This window comes from Megachile rotundata, chromosome 14 (genome assembly GCF_050947335.1).
Source record: "Megachile rotundata isolate GNS110a chromosome 14, iyMegRotu1, whole genome shotgun sequence".
Taxonomy (NCBI): Eukaryota; Metazoa; Arthropoda; class Insecta; order Hymenoptera; family Megachilidae; genus Megachile; species Megachile rotundata.
This window is the reverse complement of record NC_134996.1, coordinates 10,053,198-10,069,433: the sequence shown is the minus strand read 5'-3', so window position 1 is coordinate 10,069,433 and position 16,236 is coordinate 10,053,198. Positions and strand designations below refer to the sequence as shown.

At 31.6% G+C, this 16,236-nt stretch overlaps 1 protein-coding gene across 4 annotated transcripts in view; it reads left to right on the top strand.

The window, feature by feature from the left end:
* The first annotated feature begins 3,792 nt into the window (after positions 1 to 3,792).
* The window catches only part of LOC100875619 (uncharacterized), a 77,058-nt gene continuing 64,614 nt past the window's right edge, over positions 3,793 to 16,236 (top strand). For all 4 annotated transcript variants that reach the window (XM_012285089.2, XM_012285096.2, XM_076539699.1 and 1 more), the window contains exon 1: positions 3,793 to 4,073. The gene's annotated coding sequence lies outside the window, so the exon portion shown is untranslated. The remainder of the gene's footprint in view (positions 4,074 to 16,236) is intronic.

Sequence of the window (16,236 nt, the reverse complement as noted above, 5' to 3'; positions counted from 1 at the left end):
TTATCTTAAAACAAATAACAAAATATAATTACAAAATATGGGTCAATATAATGAATTGTTTGAATGATTATTTTTAACAAAATTGAATATGTTGATAGAAAAAGCAATTTCAAAATACCAGGACTGTTAGCTTGATATACAATTAATATGAAAAATGAATTTATTTATCACGGTAGTCAGAGAAATAGTTTAAATGAAATTTATTTATTATTAAGGTTATTGCCACCATTATTGTTGTGGAACGACCTAACCTTAAATGAATAAAAATTTAACCTACATATTTGTGCCAGTGCTAATTGTTTTGCAGCGACCTAACCTCAAATGAATAAAACTTTGATCTGCATCTTTGTATTATTATACTTGTTTTTCAAGGACCTAACCTCAAATGAATAAAGATTTCACCTACAACTTTGTACTACTCTTAATTGTTTTGCAATAATCTAACCTCAAATGAAATACGTTTTGAGGTCAACTAACCTAATTATAAGTTTGAGTAACTTAACCTAACCTAACTATAAGTTTGAATAATCTAATCTAACCTAACTATAAGTTTGAATAATCTAATCTAACCTAACTATAAGTTTGAGTAACTTAACCTAACCCAACCATAAGTTTGAGTAATATAATCTAACCTAACTATAATTTTGAGTAACTTAACCTAATCTAACTATAAGTTTGAGTAATCTAATCCAACCTAACTATAAGTTTGAGGAGCCTAGTCTAACCTAACTATAAGTTTGAGAAACTTAACCTAACCTAACCATAAGTTTGAGTAATCTAATCTAACCTAACTATAAGTTTGAGGAGCCTAGTATAAGATAACTATAAGTCTGAGAAACTTAACCTAACCTAACCATAAGTTTGAGTAATCTAATCTAACCTAACAATAACTTTGAGTAACATAACCTAATCTAACCTAACTATAAGTTTGAGGAGCCTATTATAACCTAACTATAAGTATGAGAAACTTAATCTAACCTAACTATAAGTTTGAATAATACAATCTAACCTAACTATAAGTTTGAGTAACTTAACCTAATCTAACTATAAGTTTGAGTAATCTAACCTAACCTAGCTATAAGTTTGAGTAACTTAACCTAACTTAACTATAACTTTGAGTAACCTAATCTAACCTAACTATAAGTTTGAGTAATCTAACCTAACCCAACTATAAGTTTGAGTAACCTAACCTAACCATAGCTTTGAGTAACCTAACCTAACCTAACTATATCTACACCCCGCCCCATAAAACTTGACATAATTAAAACTACCAAAATAATATCCCTCTAAACAAAATAATAAAATATGAAATAACTATACTTGCATTATACCTAAAACAAAATTTGAAAGTTCCTATTAAAATTTGCAAAAGTGTTATGTATAAATACCTCAAGTTTTGATACGTTAACGTCGAACAATTTACGTAATGAAACGTTACATACTGTCAGACGATTAAATAGTTGCATAAGCGTCGATGAAATGCATTGACAAGTTATGGCGGTGATTTACCAGACAGGGGAAAGTTTTACAAGAAACGAATGAGTTTATTGTTCAATTATGGCGAACCGTTCAGACCAATTGCGTCTAAAAATGTATTACTATAATGCTTAACTGCGTAATTACGATGCAGACATAAACCAAACGTAATGGACCGTACGATGAACTTATGTAACAACATTTGCACAACGTGTAACGCTGTTACATTTTTGGAACAAGAAACGTTTCCACGTTTCGGGTTAACCCTTGTTTATTGGCTTGTACGGGGAAATGAGAGAAACTGTGAACTGGGTGTTAAATTAGAACTTGTGGTTGCTAGAAATATTTCTAGTTTATTATTTAGAGATTATTTATTTATCAAGGTTATTTACTTTAAGAGAATTTTAAATCAGAAACTAGAACTAGTTGATAAATTATTTTCAGTATAAAAAGTTTTAGTAGAGTTATTTAATATATATACAATTTAGTATCCATCCTTTGTTAATTTTACAATTTTTAATTTTTGTTTTATAATTTTATTATGTCACGATTTCTTGCAAGCCCTTTTTCAATAATAAAAAAAGAAATTGGTCCTACGCCACTGTAACACCAGGATTAGAAGCTGCCATATTCACAGGTGAATAGTGTTCAGAATGAAAGGGAACAGGTTCACAAAGAAGGGGTTGTCGGTCTTCCGGTGCGTCTTACGATCATTGAGGATTAGTCGTAGAAAAATGGTTCGTCGCCAAAATACTGAGAGATGACGCGTAAAATTTTTGTCACTTTCAGTCATTTTTATGAAATAATTTATTAAAATCATTCTTGTAAAAATCCAATCATAAATAAGTGATTCATCAAATTCAGTATAAAAATCTAGGGATTTGGGGATTTGGGGATTTGGGGATTTGGGGATTTGGGGATTTGGGGATTTGGGGAATTAGGGATTTGGGGATTTGGGGATTTGGGGATTTGGGGATCTAGGGATTTGGGGATTTGGGGATTTGGGGATTTGGGGATTTGGAGGTTTGGGGATATAGGGATTTGGGGATCTAGGGATTTGGGGATTTGGGGATTTGGGGATTTGGGGATTTGGGGGTTTGGAGATATAGGGATTTGGGGATTTGGGAATTTGGGGATTTGGGGATTTGGGGATTTGGGGATTTGGGGATCTAGGGATTTGGGGATCTAGGGATTTGGAAATATAGGGATTTGGGGATCTAGGGATTTGAGGATATTGGGATTCGGGGATCTAGGGATTTGGAAATACAGAGATTTGGGGATCTAGGAATTTGGGGATTTAGAAATTTGGAGATCCAGGGATTTGGGGATCTAGGAATTTGGAGATGTAGGGATTTGGGGATATAGGGATTTGGGAGTGAAAAAATCTAGGACTATTAGAATTTGGAAATATGGGGATTTGGGGATATAGGTGATATAGGGATTTGGGAGTGAAAAAATCTAGGAATATTAGAATTTGGAAATATAGGGATTTGGGGATATAGGGATTTAGAGATATAAGGATTTGGGGATATAGGGATTTGGGGATGTAAGTATCTATAAATATAGAAACTTGGGGGTAAAAGAATCTAGAAATGTTAGAATTTCTAACTAGGTAAATCTAGAGAAATCTAGGGATGTTAGAATTCGATGATATTGGAATCTGAGGATATCAAGGTTTGGTCCTATAGAAATCTCAAGAAGTTGAAATTTGAGTTATAGAAACATAGAGTAGTGACATAAGAATTTGGCAATATAAGAAGTTGGAGATATAAGGATTTGGCAATATAGTAATTTGGAAATAAAGCAACCTATATTGCATAATATACAAATCCCCATATTCCACAACATACCCACTATAACCCACATCCATAACCCACATCTAACTCATCTAACCCACCTAACTCACCCAACATCCATCAAACCCCTCCACCAAACCAAAAATCCCAAATTCCCAAATCCCCCGACCATTCACCACCCAAATCCGCGGACCACCAAAACCAGCATCCAAAATAAGCAACAAAACTCCACACCATTCATCCAGCCGAACTATGCAATAAAACTGGCTCCATTCATCGTGCATCCCCAATAAAAAATCCCTTCTTACGCCATTGTAATGAACACCGGATCGAATCGCGCGTCAGGTGAGTCAGTGCTGCCACCTGAGCAGGAAAATCCACAGGTGAACGCAGCTTCGTGAAAACGAACAGGTCTCCACGTAAGAGGGTTGCCGGTTCTCTCCCCACTCTTCGGGCCCGCGCCGCGAGCGGTGGGGGTAAACGGCGCATGCGCAGAACGGAGTGGGTCCGTAACCGACTGGAGCGGCCACAGAGGACCCAAAGTGTGTTTCCATCGCGAGGGAAGGCCTCGGGTAGTGTTCGTCTCGTTGGTGTCCGGTTAGTATTCAGTTTTCCCGCGTTTCTTTCGGTTTCCTTTCATTTTCCGCGATTTGTATATTCGTAAGAGTGAACATACGTGAGCACGGGATAAACAGGGACTTAGTGCAGCCGGTCGGACGAGTAATCGAGGATCCTGGAACGATCTTATCGTGTGTTTACCAGTGTGCTAAGTGTTATGGGGATCTAGGAACGCCGATGAGGGTGAGTTATCTAAGAATATTTATGCGGAAGACTTTTTTGAGGACTGTGGGGAAAATTTGGGTAGGTTAACTTGAAATTTTAAGAACTTATGGGTGTGTGTTTATTATTGATATTTTCTGTGCAATCGAAACCTGGGTTTTATTATGTTTTTCATTATTTTAATCATTTATTGAATGGAGGAATATTTGGTTGTATTGAGGCAAAATGGTAAAATGTACCATTTTAGTGTTTTACGATATTAAATTGTTAAAAGTATTTTGTTTTATTGAATTATGAATGGTAAATAATATTAATGGTGTACGATCATGAAATTTTATGGTACTCAACAAAATTGTTGTTAATTTTGTTTGCAAGTTGTTCTTTTTTTTTAAGTATTATTAGTGAAAAGTACTAATTTATTATAGTGAAATAAAAATGGCAAGAAGTACTATTTTATGAGATTGTTATTAATAGTGAAAAGTATCATTATGTTTTATTAAAGTATGAATGGTAAATATTACAATTTTGTTTTATTAGAGTATGAACAATAAAAAGTGCCATTTTATTTAAAAGATGTTAATGAAAAATATTAGTTTGTTACTCACATTGCAATAATGAAAAATACTATTGTGTTAAAATTATAGAATAGAAAGTACCATTTAATTATACTAAACTGCAACTATTAAAGAGTGCCATTTTACTGTAAAAGTACCATTACATTACATATGTCCTCTAATAGTAAAAATTACCATAATATGCTACTAAGTATAAATATTAAAAATGTGCCATTTAATGTTACAAAATTGCAACTACTAAAAGTACCATTTTATTGAAAAATACCATTACGTTATATGCATCCTCTAACAGTAATAATATTATATTAAACAAATGTGAAAAATGTGTCATTTATAAAAAGTATTAAATAGTAAGAAGTAAAAATAGTAAAAATTACAAATGGTAAAAAATACAAATAGTAAAAAATAAAATTAGTAAAAATTAAAAATAGTAAAAATTACAAATAGTAAAAGTTAAAATTAGTAAAAATTAAAAATAGTAAAAATTAAAAATAGTAATAATTACAAATAGTAAAAGTTAAAATTAGTAAAAATTAAAAATAGTAAAAATTAAAATTAGTAAAAATTAAAAATAGTAAAAATTAAAATTAGTAAAAATTAAAATTAGTAAAAATTAAAATTAGTAAAAATTAAAAATAGTAAAAATTAAAATTAGTAAAAATTAAAAATACTAAAAACTAAAAATAACAAAAACTAAAAATAGCAAAAACTAAAAATAGTAAAAGTTAAAAATAGCAAAAACTAAAAATAGTAAAAATTAAAAACAGCAAAAATTAAAAACAGTAAAAATTAAAAACAGCAAAAATTAAAAATACCAAAAACTAAAAAGAGCAAAAACTAAAAATACTAAAAAGAACTACACCACCAACTACAAATCCAAACCCCTACATAACACTGCAAAACTGCAAATATTAGAAAGTACCATTTCACAATCTCCCCCATTTCAAAAACGTTTGTCAAACAAACCATAGCACATACAACTTCCAGATACTCTTGCAGGTAGAATCGTAAAGGTTTATGGAGGGATGTTTAGGGTAGATTTACGCTCGAAAGTCGTTCTGGTTGCGTTCATAAGACGCTCCCTGCGGAAATACGTTAAGGTCTAGGGATTAGATCCATTAAATTTCCCGGCACACAACGAGATGCACGGCAACAAAGAAGGGTGTCTGGTAAGAGCACTGACCGGTGATTCGAATGCGTGATGCGGTGATAAAGCCACGTTCCTCGCTCTTAAACGCTCTTTGTTCGCCGGCACCGCATAAAAATGTAAAACGTATTAGACCCCCTGGAAACTGGTAGTCTCATTATGGCATAATCGATTCGTTCGATAAGAATATATCTTTAGGTTGCTGTTCTATGTAAACAAATACACTCTTCCTTTTTTTAAATACTAATCATTATCAAAAAATATTGATATATGTATATATAAATATAAATATGATACACAAAATGAATCAGTCGTACAATTTTTATTATATAAATCAAATAACTGTAACTATATATAGTTTTGTTAAAATGAAGTCATATAACATTTTGTCAAATTGAGATCATATATAGAATTTTGTTAAATTAAAATCATATATAGAATTTTGTTAAATTGAAGTCATATAACATTTTGTCAAATTGAGATCATATATAGAATTTTGTTAAATTAAAATCATATATAGAATTTTGTTAAATTGAAGTCATATAACATTTTGTCAAATTGAGATCATATATAGACATTTGTTAAATTAAAATCATATATAGAATTTTGTTAAATTGAAGTCATATAACATTTTGTCAAATTGAGATCATATTTAGAATTTTGTTAAATTAAAATCATATATAGAATTTTGTTAAATTGAAGTCATATAACATTTTGTCAAATTGAGATCATATATAGAATTTTGTTAAATTAAAATCATATATAGAATTTTGTTAAATTGAAGTCATATAACATTTTTTTAAAATAAATTCATATAAAATTTTGTCAAATTAAAATAATATATAGAATTTTGTTAAAATAAAATCATATATAGAATTTTGTTAAATTAAAATCATATATGGAATTTTGTTAAATTGAAGTCATATAAAATTTTGTTAAAATAAATTCATATAAAATTTTGTCAAATTAAAATCATATATAGAATTTTGTTAAAATAAAATCATATATAAAATTTTATTAAAATGAAGTCATATAAAATTTTGTTAAAATAAATTCATACAAAATTTTGTCAAATTAAAATCATGTATAGAATTTTGTTAAAATAAAATCATATATAGAATTTTGTTAAAACAAATTTATATAAAATTTTGTTAAAATAAATTCATACAAAATATTGTTAAAATAAATTCATACAAAATTTTGTCAAATTAAAACCATATACAGCCTCACCAAAAAGTAACAAATAAACAAAATGTAAATATACACAGTCGAAACAAAAGCCCATTAAAAACCTTTCCATCGAACGATCTGATTCGAGCGTGCAAATCACCGCACGTGAATGAAGTCGAAACCGTTTCAACAAATGGCTATGGTGTGTCGTGTTAGACGCAATCGTACGATCGGTTAGGGTATTTGAAATTGTGATTCCAGGCGTGTCCACGAAGGAAAGAGAGGTTAGGTTAGGAGGAGCGGACGGACGTTCCTACTACGTGCACCTCCGTACAGATCGAATCGTGGCGAGCTAACGTGTGGAATAAACGCGTGTGTCGCTCGTATGTGGGTAGATATATCCATGGAGGAATCTTAAGTATCCTTAAGTGTCCTGGGGCCCTATCGTGCCCACAGAAAATCACCTAGGCAACGTATGAAGTGGATGGAAAAATAGGGGGAAGTAATTGCCTTGCAGGTTACAGATGTTTCGAATTTATTCTTGGGTGTAGGACTTGTGTGCTATGGTTTAGTACGGTTGATTATGGTGCATACGATTAATTTGATCATTTTTGTTTGTTTGAGGATTTGGAGGATGGGGAATGATTGAGGGGGTATGGTGGGGATGTATTTTTGGGTTGGGGAATTTTGGGGATTTGGGAAGTTTTGGGTTGGGAAATTTTGGGGATTTGGGAAGTTTTTGGTTGGAGATTTTGGAAATTGGGGAATGAGAATTTTGGGATGGAGAGGTTGGGAATTTGGGAACTGGGATTTTGAGAATTTTGGGATTTGGGAGATTTGGGATTTGGGGGATTTGTGAGATTTGGGATTTGGGAGATTTGGGATTTGGGAGATTTGGGATTTGGGAGATTTGGGATTTGGGAGATTTGGGATTTGGGAGATTTGGGATTTGGGAGATTTGGGATTTGGGAGATTTGGGATTTGGGAGATTTGGAATTTGTGAGATTTGGAATTTGTAAAATTTGGGATTTGTGAAATTTGGAATTTGTAAAATTTGGGATTTGTGAGATTTGGGATTTGGGAGATTTGGGATTTGGGAGATTTGGGATTTGGGAGATTTAGGATTTGTGAGATTTGGAATTTGTAAAATTTGGGATTTGTGAGATTTGGAATTTGTAAAATTTGGGATTTGTGAAATTTGGAATTTGAAAAATTTGGGATTTGTGAGATTTGGAATTTGTAAAATTTGGGATTTGTGAGATTTCGAATTTGTGAAATTTGGAATATGCAAGATTTGGAATATGTGAGATTCAGAATTTGTGAGATTTGGGATTTGAGCGTTTGGGAATTTAACAATATAGAATTTTGAGAATTTTGTGCTCCGACAGATTGAAAATTTAATAATTCTGACCGAAACTCAATTTCCCAATTTTCAATTGAACCTCACCAAAATTAGAAATGTTAAAAACCCAAAAAGAGCCCCAATCCCGTATAACAACAACAAAAAAAAGTAAAAGATTTACTGGCATAAAAACCCCGATAAACTTATGTAGCTAGCCGTGAACAAAACCATAACTCGTCATCTATGGTTCCCGTAAAATTTCGCCTGAATCCGGTCGAGTCGAGGCTGGTCCACAGTTGGTTCGATCGCATCCATGTGTTTTGCATATGAGATCGAAAGTGTGTGTACGTGACGCACACGCACCGCGAAAAATGGGAGCGTGTGGGTTGTTCGTTGCCGTGTGTATGGGTAGCCATGAAATGCAGTCGAACCGGCTGTGGATGCATGCACCGTGGCCCGGCTGCACTCTTTGTACACCCAGAAGACACGGAGACACACTGCTCGTGGATTTTTTTAAAGATCCTTCTTGTTACGGACCGGGAATGAGGCTCACATGTAAATAATGCTTATATTCGGTGTTCACCGGGTGAAATTTTATCTCTTGTTACTTTACAAATTATTTTGGTATTGTTTTTGTTGTTTTGGATGATGATTAGTGTTATTTTATCTGTTTTTTGGTTACACATTATTTTAATATTGTTATTATTATTAAATTAGATGATAAGTTTCAATGAGAATTATTATTTTGTATGACAGTTACTATTAATTAGTATAGTAAGTAATATAAGATTCATAGGTTTTGAAAGCTTTTAGAAATATTCAACAAACTCAACAATTTTTATAAATTCCGAATTCAGACAATTTAGGAAACTCAAGTAATTTAATAAACAAGAGAAAATACAATAAATATAATAAGTTCAATGTACTTAACAAACTCAATTAACTCTATAAACTCAATTAACTCAATAAGCTCAATTAACTTAACAAACTCAATAAACTCATTAAACCCAATAAATTTTGCTAACTTAAAAAATTCAATAAATTCGATAATCTCAGTTTATTCAACAAACTTGATGAACTCAATAAATTCAACAAACTCAAACACTCAGTAAACTCAACGAACTTAATTAACTGAATAAATACAATAAACTCAATATATTCAGTAAACTCAATAAACTTCACAGATTCAGTGAATTCAATAAACCTGATAGGCCCAATAAATTCAACAAACTTAAACACATAGCAAGATCAAGAAACTCAATTAACTGAATAAGTATAATAAACTCAATCTATACAATAGACTCAATTAACTCAATAAACTCAGTAAATTCAGCAAACTAAAAAAACTCAATAAATTCAATAAACTTGACAGAGTAAGTGAATTCATCAAACTCAAACACTCATCAAATTCAATGAACTTAATTGACTCAATAAATTCAATAAACTCAATAAACTCAATAAGATCAATAAACTTGATAGAATAAGTGAATTCACACACTCAAACACTCAGCAAATTCAATAAACTTAATCGACTCATAAAATTCAATAAATTTGATATATTCAGTAGACACAATGAACTTGATTGACTCAATAAATTCAAAAAACTCAATATATTCAGTAGACTCAATAACCTTGATGAACTTAGTAAATTCAACAAACTCAATATATTCAACAGTCTCAATAACCTTGATGAACTTAGTAAATTCAATAAACTTAGTGCATTCAGCAGACTCAATAACCTTGAAGAACTTAGTAAATTCAATAAACTTAATGCATTCAGCAGACACAATAACCTAGATGATCCTAATAAATTCAATAAACTTAATGCATTCAGCAGACTTAATAACCTAGATGAATTTAGTAAATTCAATAAACTTAATGCATTCAGTAAACTCAATAACCTTGATGAACCTAATAAATTCAATAAACTTAATGCATTCAGCAGACTCAATAACCTTGATGAACTTAGTACATTCAATAAACGTAATACATTCACCAGACTCAATAACTTTGTCGAGCCTAGTAAATTCAATAAACTCAATGCATTCAATAGACTCAATAACCTTGATGAACCTAATAAATTCAATAAACTTAATACATTCAACGGACTCAATAACCTTGATGAATTTAATAAATTCAATAAACTCAATACGCTTAGCAGAAACAATAATCTTGATGAACTTAGTAAATTCATTTAACTCAAAACATTTAATAGACTCAATAATCTTGATGAACTTAGTAAATTCATTTAACTCAATACATTTAATAGACTCAATAATCTTGATGAACTTAATAAATTCATTTAACTCAATACATTTAATAGACTCAATAACCTTGATGAACCTAATAAATTCAATAAACTCAATACATTCAACAGACTCAATAACCTTGATGAATTTAATAAATTCAATAAACTCAATACATTTAATAGACTCAATAATCTTGATGAACTTAATAAATTCATTTAACTCAATACATTTAATAGACTCAATAATCTTGATGAACTTAATAAATTTATTTAACTCAATACATTTAATAGACTGAATAACCTTGATGAACTTAATAAATTCATTTAACTCAATACATTTAATAGACTCAATAATCTTGATGAACTTAGTAAATTCATTTAACTCAATACATTTAATAGACTCAATAATCATGATGAACTTAATAAATTCATTTAACTCAATACATGTAATAGACTCAATAATCTTGATGAACTTAATAAATTCATTTAACTCAATACATTTAATAGACTCAATAAACTTAATGAACTTAATAAATTCAAAAAGCAGATACACTCAACAAATTCAACAAAACTCACCACTCACCAAGTTCAACGACCAAACTCAACAACTCAAACTTTTCCAGTAGCCATTCCCCGCAAAAATCCCTTCGAATAACGAAGAAAAATCCGTTCAATATGGCAGCTACGAGAGGGCGTGCATAGAAAACTCGTTGGACGTGTTTGCAAAACAACGAGGTCCAAGACGCGAGTCCAAAGCAAAGGGTTAATTCATTCGTTTCGCGTTGTTCCAACGTTCTTACGCAGAGACGTTGAAGAGGAATAAACATGAAAGGGAAAGAAAGAGGGCAGGGAAAAAAGAATCGACGAAGAAAGGCTCGTAAAGCCGGCTCTAAAGTCGTTGCACCACGGCCAACATCCATCCGATGCTGCGAACAATGCGTTCTGACGTCACGTACACCTGCGATGCTGCACTTGCATCTGCAACAACCCCATAGAGTGTGAAACCATAATACGGTAGTCCTGTTTACGAAAACAAAGAAACGTAGACGTGTTTCTATGAGCTGCTCCTGTTTAACCTTGCTGTTTGGTCTACAGGCTTAACGATTTTATAGGGAATTTTCTCTTATAGGGGACTTATGGGGCTTTGGAAATGATAGTGGATCGATAGTTTGCTATAAAGCTTCTGGGTGACACTACTAGGTGCTACAGTGTTTCAAATGTCTCCACTAGTTCTTATAATTGTCTAAGTGCCACCATTAGCATAGTTAGATATATATGAGGTGGATTTTGGAAATTTGGAATTTGAGAATTTTGGAATTTGAGTTTGGGAATTTGGGAACTGGGATTTTGGAAATTTGGAATTTGAGAATTTGAGAATTTGGGAATTTGGTAATGTGGAATTTGAGAATTTAGGATTTGAGAAGTTTGGAATTTGGTAATGTGGAATTTGAGAATTTGGGAATTTGATAATGTGGAATTTGAGAATTTGGGATTTGAGAATTTTGGAATTTGAGAATTTGGGAATTTGAGAATTTGGGAATTTGAGAATTTGGGATTTGAGAATTTTGGAATTTGAAAATTTGGAATTTGAGAATTTGGGATTTGAGAATTTTGGAATTTGATAATGTGGAATTTGAGAATTTGGGACTTGAGAATTTTGGAATTTGAGAATTTGAGAATTTGGGAATTTGGTAATGTGGAATTTGAGAATTTGGGATTTGAGAATTTTGGAATTTGAAAATTTGGAATTTGAGAATTTGGGATTTGAGAATTTTGGAATTTGGTAATGTGGAATTTGAGAATTTTGGAATTTGGTAATGTGGAATTTGAGAATTTGGGATTTGAGAGTTTTGGAATTTGAAAATTTGGAATTTGAGAATTTTGGAATTTGGTAATGTGGAATTTGAGAATTTAGTAATTTGGTAACATGGAATTTGAAAATTTTGGAATTTAATAATGCAGAATTTTCTTATGAGTTGCCATAATTCTCCAACTGTCCAATTCACTATACGAATCAAAATCAGAGAACTTTCACGACCTGATACAATACCGAAACACTATAGATGTATATTGTTAAGAGACCTTTCCTGTATCATTGTAGGACAATGTTTTCGGGCACGGCGATCAGGTAGACTTTCACCATTTAAAATTCGTCTGACTCGAGTCATCGAACAGGCAGTTTCCTCTGGACCGGATCGAGAAAGAGGCCTCGCTAAATACCATATTACTTTTGAATTAACATATCGGGGTACCGAGGTAACAGGACTTTCGGTGTTCGCACGCTAGCGGATAACTTTGGTGAAGAGGCCATTTGGGTCACAAGTCTTCACGGTTCAATTTCTAAAAATTAACAAATACCTAACTGTTATATCACTTGGTGGATTTGTAAAATAGAAAGTGAATCGTCTTTATTCTTTTTGAAGAGGAAATTCGTTTCTGTATTGATAAACTGAGCTGTGACGTCACTGTTTGTGTCACGATGGGTCTCCACGGTTCAATTTTTTAAAAGTTAACAAATTCGAATATTGTTACTAGTATCTGTTGTATCACTCAGTAGGAAACTTTTGAAACAAAAAGTAATTCATTTTCGTTCTTTTCAGAGACGTAAACGGTTTCTGAATTCACGAGGTGAGCGTTTTTGCACGTCCGCCATTTTGTTGACAGACCGTCACTACTCGTAATAATTTTAATAATTTTCAAGCAATCTAAATAAATTAATAAAAATGTATTGTGTTTCTATTAACATATCTGTAAGTTTTACAAACATGTCTAACTAAAAATTGAATTCAATTTTGCATTAAAATTTGAATTAAAAAATTGACAAGCCTTATTTGTTATAACTTTGAAAACATTTAAAACTTTAATTCAATTTGGGTCAAGATTGATTGTTCCAGCGATGATGTGATTAATAAATAACAGAGGAAACAGATATTTAGCGAGCACAGTTTTATTTGCAACGACAGAAAAGGTGTTGTTCGGGTATTCGTGGAACGCGCGTTCCCAATTCGATTCGTCCCGATTTCCGCAGATTTCTTTCCTTTTCTCCGTCGATGCCTTTGACAACGTTCACTTATCTCGTAGAAATTGAACAAGTTACAGAAACATGCATACTCATATCCGCAAATCGTTTTTTAATCCGTTAAATATGATTTTTCCTTCCGCGCAAAAATGTGGAAGTATAAAAGAGAAATGTTGGAGACTGTTTTCATAACTGAAATTATATAAAGATGTATCAATCTTTATTATTATTTATTTTACGGTATATTATTGTTATTTAATTTAAAAAGTATATTATTATAATTAATTATGTAGTTAAATTGTGAATTATTAAATTTGAAAATTCTAGGTTTCTGAATTTGAAAATCTTGAATTTCTGAATATAAAAATTCCTAAATTTGACAAGTGAATATTTCTAAATTATAAAATATTCTTCTCTAAAAATTTCCACTTAAATTTCCACTTAATTAAATTTAATACTGCAAAAAATAATTTTAAAATCCAGCAAATTGCCTTGCAATAAAATAGCTCTTGTGGCAAAATGTTCATCAAGGAATTTTCGTGCTCAAAGGCACAAACTCTCGATAAATTGCACGCTCGTGAAAAATGCATAGCAAGGGCTGCAATTAAACGTTTTCCATGCTTCTTCGAATATCGCGTATGTTCAAGGATCGATTCGTTCTCGTGACTGGGAATTTCTATACGGTGAAACAGAAAAACCTGTTGCGTCCCATGGATGGCGAGAAGAAATCCTCTCGTTGCTTGATTACTCACTTAGCAGCTTTCATTTGAGTTTCTATCAGCGCCGCTGACTTTCGAGTACGATCCCTGACTTTTCAATAGATATCTCGTCTATTGCTTATGGTATTCATTGTTTTGTTCGGTATTTCATTTTTAGATGGAATTTATAGCTGTTCGAGGTGGTTCGTGTATTGTTTTGGCGTTTTTAGGGAAACTGTAGGAGAGGCTATTGTGTATTCGATATAGTGTACTCGATATAGTTTCATGCTTACTTAACTTAACTGACTGAATAAATTCAACAAACTCAATAAATTCAATAAACTTGATGGAGTCAGTGAATTCAACAAACTCAAACACTCAGCAAAGTCAATGAACTTAATTGACTCAATGAATTCAACAAACTCAATAAGTTCAAAAAATTCAATAAACTTGATAGAGTCAGTGAATTCAACTAACTCAAATACTCAACAAATTCAATGAACTTAATTGACTGAATAAATTCAACAAACTTAATAAACTCAATGAATTCAATAAACTTGATAGAGTCAGTGAATTCAACAAACTCGAACATTCAACAAATTCAATAAACTTCATTGACTCAATGAATTCAACAAACTCAATGAACTCAATAAATTCAATGAACTTGATAGAGTCAGTGAATTCAACAAACTCAAACATTCAACAAATTCAATGAACTTAATTGACTCAATGAATTCAACAAACTCAATGAACTCGATAAATTCAACAAACTTCATAGAATCAGTGAATTCAATAACTTCAAACACTCAACAAATTCAATGAACTTAATTGACTCAATAAATTCAATAAGCTTGATAGAGTCAGTGAATTCAACGAACTCAGACACTCAACAAATTCAATGCACTTAATTCACTCAATAAATTCAACGAACTCAATGAACTCGATAAATTCAACAAACTTGATAGAATCAGTGAATTCAATAAATTCAAACACTCAACAAATTCAATGAACTTAATTAACTCAATAAATTCAATAAATTCAATACATTTATTAGACTCAATAAGTTTGATGAATTTAATAAATTCAATGAACTCAATATATTTATTAGACTCAATAACCTTGATGAACCTAATAAATTGAATAAACGTAATATATTCAGCAGATTCAAGCAACTTGATGAACTTAATAAATTCAATAAACTTAATGCATTCAGCAGACTCAATAACCTTGATGAACTTAATAAATTCAATAAACTTAATTCATTTATTAGACTCAATAACCTTGATGAATTTAATAAATTCAATAAACTTAATACATTTATTAGACTCAATAATCTTGATGAACTTAGTAAATTCAATAAACTCAATACATTCAGGAGACTGAACTTTCCTAAACGTTATACAACTGTAATACCGAAATTGAGAGATCAAAGAAACGTAATATAGAGTTCAGAATCTCTCTCCAACCGGAAGTTTCGAACAATGCCATTAGCAGTAACATTCTCTTCTGCATTTCCTTGCGAACGAGGTGCAAAGGTGCCTTTAATCAACCTTTTTATCGTAACGGTAACACCAAGGACGCTTCCCTCTATTCTTTCTCCGCAAGAGCGGTGCATCAACGATTATCACGGACGAACATACCGATACCGTTTCCTCGGAAACTGGAACACGAAAGCCACGGAAGTAAATAGCAAATAACGTCTTAACGACTAAGCAAGGTTTCAGCAAGTCTTTAGAGAGATTTTAGCAAGATTTTAGTAGGACTTTATCAAAATTTCAGCGAGACTTTGCGTGACACTTTGCTGAAATACAAAATTGTAACGTTTTGCTAAATTACAAAAATATTCTTCCGTAAACAATGTATTATATATATTCAAAAAATAAATAAGCTACATGTTCTCCATAAACAAAATAACGTAAATATTTCCCACAAACATAACCTAAATACGCATCACAAGTAAAATGACTTAATTGTTTCCCACAAAC